This window comes from Myotis daubentonii, chromosome 1 (assembly GCF_963259705.1).
Source record: "Myotis daubentonii chromosome 1, mMyoDau2.1, whole genome shotgun sequence".
Classification (NCBI taxonomy): domain Eukaryota; kingdom Metazoa; phylum Chordata; class Mammalia; order Chiroptera; family Vespertilionidae; genus Myotis; species Myotis daubentonii.
In genome coordinates this window covers 53,246,449-53,253,628 of record NC_081840.1, presented here as the reverse complement: position 1 = coordinate 53,253,628, position 7,180 = coordinate 53,246,449, and the positions used below count along the sequence as shown (strand labels likewise).

The following is a 7,180-nucleotide window of genomic DNA, read 5'->3' as shown; positions in this document are numbered from 1 at the left end:
AAAGTTTCTGAGATTTCCTCAGTCTGGATGGCATGTCGGTGGCCAAGATGAAAAAGGGAGGCCTCTGTAAAGTCTCGCCTGTGTACATTTTTGATGGTATCATTCTGTGCATATTAGTTTGAACTTGTGAACTCTTTCCTCAAGGTACACAAATATTTCCCTCCTCTTGGAGTTATATAACACTCTTTACTAAATCACCTTTTACTGTTCACATTAAAATGATATCAACAAGCGGAGAATCTGGTCCAGATGATGGCATAGGTAAATGGGGTACTCACATCCTCCCACAACCACATCAAAATTACAACTAAACTACAGAACAACCATCATTCAGAACTGCCTGAGATCTAGCTGAGCAGAAGTCCTACAACTACGGATATAAAGAAGAAGCCACATCAGAACTGGTAGGAGGGGCAGAGACGCAGAAAGGGCTGGTCTCACAACCGTGGGTTATCTCACCTGAGGAGCAAGGGGTCCCAGCCCCACACCAGACACCAAGCCCAGGGTTCCAGTGCCAGGAATATAAGTCCCATAAATTTTGGTTGTAAAAACCAGTGGGGGTCGTGGCTGAGTGAGATGGAGGCTTCTGGAGTCCCATGCATTCCTCTTCATAGGCCTGCACGTGTCCTTACTCAGAGTCACTCCCTCTGAGCTCCAAAGACACCAGGGCCATACATGGAGAAACGGAATTGCCTGGCATCTGGGCAATACCTGGAGGGGGAGCTTTCTCACAGACTGAGGTGCTGGCATTGTTCCTTTGCTGAGCCCTCCCTCCACAGAGCCAGAGGCGGGTGCCAAATCTCAGTCTCCATCACTATTCACCTTGCCCTGCTGATTCCCTGTAACCCCTGCCCCACCCAACTTGTGGGCCCACCCAAACCATGTCCAGTGGTTTTTCCATACAAATGGCCTATCTTACCTCATGCTTTAGACTTTCCTAAAATCTCTCAAACATGTAGCATTCGGCCTCAGCATGCCCCGTATCTCTTGCTAAGTGGCACCCGGTCTTGATTCACTGCTTGGCCTCTCCTGGGCACCTCCAAGACCAGCACAAGTAGCAACTATCTGTGTAGCTCATGACAAGTGGCCCTGGACAGGGCACAGGTGGTGGCTGACCTTGGCCTGCACCTCCCGGGAGGCCCCAGAGCCAGTGCACCCAGTGAACAGCTTCAGATCATGCCAGAGCATCACCCAATTACCTAAATAAGCAATACATTCAAGGGGCAGACTCAGTGGGTACCAGAACCCTGTCCAAGTAACTTCTGCTCCCTGGAGTCAGCCCCTCCACAGCTAATCCTCCACAGTGGTTGCAGCTAATCCTTGTAGCTACTCCTGGGGTAAATCCCTGCCATTGAGGTGCCAATAGCATTCAAGGCTCAACTAAAACAGGAGGGTGTACACAGATAGGGGTGCACACCAGGGGCACACCTGAAGTGCCCAGCTTGGGTGATTGGGCAGGCTGTGCCACTGGACCCTCCAGGACACCTACTACATAAGGTCAATCTGCTAAGTCCAGGAGAGTTGCAGCTCTACCTAATACATAGAAACAAACACAGCCCAAATGAGGAGACAAAGAAACATATCCCGAATGAAAGAACAAAACAAATCTTCATAAAATAACTAAATAAAATGGAGACAAGTAATCTATCAGATGGAGAGTTCAAAACACTGGTTGTAAGAATGCTCAATGAACTTAGGGGAAGAGTAGATGAACTTAGTGAAAACTTTAACAAAGAGATAAAAAACAATAAAAACAGAGATAGAAACAGAAAAAGAACTGGTCACAAATGAAGAATACATTAACTGAAATGACAAATACATTACAGTGAAACAACAGTGGAGTAGATGAAGCAGCAGATCAAATCAACAATTTAGAAGATAAAAAAGTAGAAAACATTCAATCAAAACAGCAAAAAAGAATTTTTAAAAAGTGAGGATAATATAAGGAGCCTCTTGGACAACTTCAAACATACTAAAATTCACATCATGGGAGTGTCAGAAAGAGAAGAGAGAAAGATTTTGAAAACTTATTTAAAAAAATAATGACAGAAAACTTTCCAAACTTGGTGAAGGAAACAGACATACAAGTCCAGGAAGTGCAGAGAGTCCCCAAAAAAGCCCTCACTAAGACACATCATAATTAAAATGCCAAAGGTCAAAGACAAAGAGAAAATCTTAAAAGCAGCAAGAGAAAAACAGTTATCTATAAGGAAGCTCTCATAAGACTGATTTCTCAAAAGAAACTTTGCAGGCCAGAAGGGATTGACAAGAAATATTCAAAGTGATAAAAAGCAAGGACCTACAACCAAGATTAATCTACCCAGCAAAGCTCATTTAAAAATCAAAGGACAGATAAAGAGCTTCTGAGACAAGAAAAAGCTAAAGGAGTTCATAATCATCAAACCAGTATTATAAGAAACATTAAGTGGTCTTCTTTAAGAAGGAGGAAAAAAATATTTTTAAAAATATGAATAATAAAATGGCAATAAATATATATCTGTCAACAATTAATTTAGAAGCAAATAGATTAAATGCTCCAATCAAAAGACATATAAAGGCTGAATAGATAACAAAACAAGACAATTACATATGCTATCTACAAGAGACTCACTTCAGATCAAAACACACATAGACTGAAAGTAAAGGGATGAAAAAAGATATTTCACAAAAATTGAAAACTAAAACTTATTTCAAGTAAAAAAATATCAAGATTGTAAATGTACTTAATGTACACTTAAAGTGGTTAAAATGGTACATTTCATGTTATGTATATTTTACTACACATTAAAAAAACTAGCTGTAAAAATAAATGATATCAATATTGTTCACAATTAGTCACTTAATATATTATACTAGAGACCCGATGCACAAAATTCATGCAAGGGGCTTGGCCCTCGCAGCCCCGGCTTCATCTGGAAGGTCGTCCAGAAGGTCGTTCAGCTGTCCGGTTTAATTAGCATATTACCCATTTATTATTATAGACTAGAGGCCTGGTGCTTGAAATTTGTGCACTGGGGGGGGGGGGATGTCCCTCAACCCAGCCTGCACCCTCTCACAGTCCTGGCAGCCCTCGGGGGATGTCAGACTAATGGCTTAGGCCCGCTTCCCTTAGCTCAGCCGCAGAGGCTGGAGAGGCTCCTGCCACCACTGCTGTGCTCGCCAACCATGAGCCGGGCTTCTGGCTGAGTGGCACTCCCCCCTGAGGGAGCGCATTGACCACCAGGGGGCATCTCCTATGTTGAGCATCTGTGCCTGGTGGTCAGTGTGTGTCATAGTGACCAACTGTTCCTCTGTTCAGTCGATTTGCATATTACCCTTTTATTATATAGGATACTGCATTTCACTTTTGGCACTATGCTTTTTATTTTTTCCTAGAGTCAGTAATTGCCTGTGTTTTCTTTTCCTATTTGCTTAGTATTTATGGAACTGATCCCAAACCTTCCAGTAGAACTATAAAACCTAAATCAGTACAAATACATCAGTTGTTTTTTTTCATTCGTTTTCTTTTTGCAATATTCCTTTTAGAGTTTTAGAGTCTTCCATGACCTTACTGGAAGCTCAGTCTGGCTTTGTTTCCATCTTGAAAAGTCCTTTCACCTCTTTTCTATCTTGGATCTCATGTTTCCTGAACCCCAATATTCTTTACTTGTTTTCCAGCCTTGATGAAGCATTCTTGAGTAACTTCCTAAAGAACTTTGCATGAAAGGTAAATTTTTTGTGCTCATAAACAACTGACAATGCTTTTATTACAAATTACCCTCACTTGAGTGGTAGTTTGTCTTGTTAAAAAAATTGACATTGCAAATAATTTTCCTTCAGAATTTTGTAGGCCTTGTTCCATTGTTTTTTGCTTCCAGAATTGCTGTTGACATATCTGCCATTCTGATTCTTAAAACTCTGTGTGTTATCTGGTTTGTTTGGGACTTTTTTCTCTTAAATTTTTTTTTTTTTTTTTTTTTTTTTTTTTTTTTTATGCTTGGGGATCTGACATTCCACAATGGTATGCCTTGATATAGGTCTTTATTCATTCAGTGTGCTGGCCACTTGTTATGGCCTTTATGCTCTTTCAGTTTGGGAACTTGTACCCTTTCATTCTGGGTAAATTTTGTGTTTCTGTGATGATTGCTGTCCTCCATTTTGTTTTTCTTTGGGGAATGTCTGTTATTCAGCTATTGGCTCTCTTGGACTGATATTCTTATCTTCTTGTATTTTCTTTCCTCTTTTTTGATATGTTGTTATTTTTTTTTTTATAATTAGAAACCATATCACTTCATTTGTTATAGTGAGTAATAAATGGGAGACAATCATCCACAAGAGCCCCGGAAAGCTTTTCCATCCACCAAATAACAGAAAGGATAAGCCTCTTCACAACCCAGGCCTTTGGTAAACTTTGTGTTTTGATCTCTGTTCTCCCACCCACATCAGCCTGCTGCTTCCAGAATGGAACTCTGCCTTCAAATCTTATTCTCGTTGGGAGGCTGGTCCATCAGCGGGCCTTGTTAACAAAATGGAGGTTTCTAACTTAACTGAGAACCCTGGACAAGTTTTGATCTCAGCCTCATCCCAAGGCCCATAAATGTTTTTTTAAAAAGCTGCAGGTGAGTGAGGTAGAAAAGGCAGAGACAGGAGACGGACACCAGCAGAAGGGCAGAGGATTGCTCCCACACACGAATGGACAGCAGGCCTCTCAGACGCAAAAGAAAAAAGAAAGTGACCCCACATAGCTGTGAGGAGTACATGCCGTCAGTTTCTTCTGTAACATGAGCCACAGGGAAAAAATCTGGATGGCAAATGTTACCATGATGCAGGCATGCAGGAACCCAGGCAGGCATGAGGCAAGGCAGATAGAAGCAAAGATGGCCATGTTCAAGGACAGCGTGCTGGACACAATGGCATCACTGGTGCGCTAGTCGAAGAGGGTGAGGTGGCCGAAGAGCATGAAGATTGACATGGCACCCTAACCGGTTTGGCTCAGTGGATAGAGCATCGGCCTGCAGACTGAAGGGTCCCAGGTTCGATTCCGGTCAAGGGCATGTACCTTGGTTGCGGGCACATCCTCTGTGGGGAGTGTGCAGGAGACAGCTGAATCAATATTTCTCTCTAATCAATGTTTCTAACTTTCTATCCCTCTCCCTTCCTCTCTGTAAAAAAAAATCAATAAAACATTTTTTTTTTAAAGATGGCGATGGCATAGATGGTGTCAGTGCTCACAGACTGTCAGGGTCTTCAGTACTGGGGAAATCTCATATGTGAAAGTCATAAAGTCAGTGGGTTTGCCCACTTCTGAGTCCTGCAGGGAGATCAAACAAAGCATAGCCAATCAGTGAAGCCAGGTTGGTCCCAAAAGGCCAATGGCGGTGGTAGGGGGTGGTGGGGGTAGGTGACCCTTGTCCATATACTAGAAAAACACACAGACACTACATAGCTGCTTATCACCATGCTGGATGCAAATACCACAATCCAATATTGATATTTCCCGGCATATTTCCTGGAGCTTTTCCAGGAGCCATTGGTCCACATTGTTATCAGGAAAGGGCTGTTGCTGATATAAGACCTTCCGTCGCCTGGAGTGAGTTACAGGTTAGACACATTATCCTTTCCCTCCAACTCAGGCCAGTTCAATTTCCCTTGTAGAAATCAACGTGGTTCTTGTTCTTTATAAAGGTTTGAAATCAGACCTCTCTGGAAATTCCATGCTTGCTGTGGTTGATACATGCTGACCTTCCCTTGCTTTCAAAGGCAGCCACCCAGGCTGGGCCTGCAACAGATGCGTTTCTTCTCTGAGGCAGGGCAGCCCAGCACAGCCAAGTTCCTGCCTCATGACTGAGCGGGGGTGGCCAGCGGCCTTCTGGCCTTCTTCCTCCTCTTTTCCATTGCTTGCTTTTTGTATTGTTTTCTGAGACCTTTCCTCAACTACCTTCCAATTCTTGTATTGAATTTTTCCATGGCTGTTTATTATCCACAAAATTTCTTTTCTTTCCTTTCTTTTTTGATTATTTTTTAAATAAAAGGGAATTCTTTTGTGCGTCATAGAAACTGAAGCTATTAATGACCTTTTAATTCTTTTTGCTTCTCTAGGTGGTGTTTCTGAGGGCTTTTTCTTTCCGTGTGTGTGTGTGTGTGTGTGTGTGTGTGTGTGTGTGTGTGTGTGTGTTGTTTGGGTTTTGTTTTGTTTGTTTTTGTAATTTCTTTGTTTTGGTCTCTTGGTTGGAAGCATTCCTCAAATATCTGATCATTTTCTCTGTTCATATTTAAGGAATCACTTAAAAACGGATTTGGTTAGATGCTCAGTGTGCCTGAGTGACCCTTGCTGACCGATGGGTTCTCTGCTATAACATAAAGAGGACCACAGAACCTAACTGCAAGTATTTTCTCTTAAACTGATCAATTTTGCTAGAGGAGAATCCTCCATTCTCTTGGTTATGGGATAGAGACCTGACTACCAGCTTAGTGTGTAGTCTTATGCATATACATGTACATATATATATATATACTTTATTTCATACTTTACATAATGTTTTCTACAATGTGTTTTTCACCTAACAATATATCTAAGCTATCTTCCCATGTCTGGGTGCATAGCAATACACAGGAATATAAAATGGATGCCTAGAATTTCATATAATATATGAACCACAATTTACTTAAATTGTTTCTAATTGATGAGCATTTGGGTTTTGTTTTTTTTTCTATAACAACATTGCAATTGTGTCTCCATCTTTCTGTACTTGTGTAAAGAATATCTTTTCAATAAATTTTTAGAGGTATAATGGCTTGATCAAAGGGAGTAAATATTGAAAAATTTTATCACTTTTGCCAAATTACTCTCCAAGAACAATATACCAGTTCATAGTACTACCAATGGTATGTAAGAGTAACTGCTTACATATATTCTTGACAATTCTGGATATTCTCAACCTTTTTCAACTTGGCATTTTAACAAGATTTTTATTTATTTATTTATTTATTTTTAAATATATTTTATTGATTTTTTACAGAGAGGAAGGGAGAGGGATGGAGAGTTAGAAACATCGATGAGAGAGAAACATTGATCAACTGCCTACTGGGTATGTGCCCTCAACCAAGGTACATGCCCTTGACCGGAATCAAACCTGGGGCCCTTGAGTCCACAGGCCGACGCTCTATCTGCTGAGCCAAACCGGTTAAGGCAAGATTTTTA

The 7,180-nt window shown here is 41.2% G+C and overlaps 1 pseudogene; it reads right to left on the bottom strand.

The window, feature by feature from the left end:
* Positions 1-4,461: 4,461 nt before the first annotated feature.
* LOC132212368 (phosphatidylinositol N-acetylglucosaminyltransferase subunit C-like) lies at positions 4,462-5,578 on the bottom strand (annotated as a pseudogene).
* Between the last annotated feature and the right edge of the window lie 1,602 nt (positions 5,579-7,180).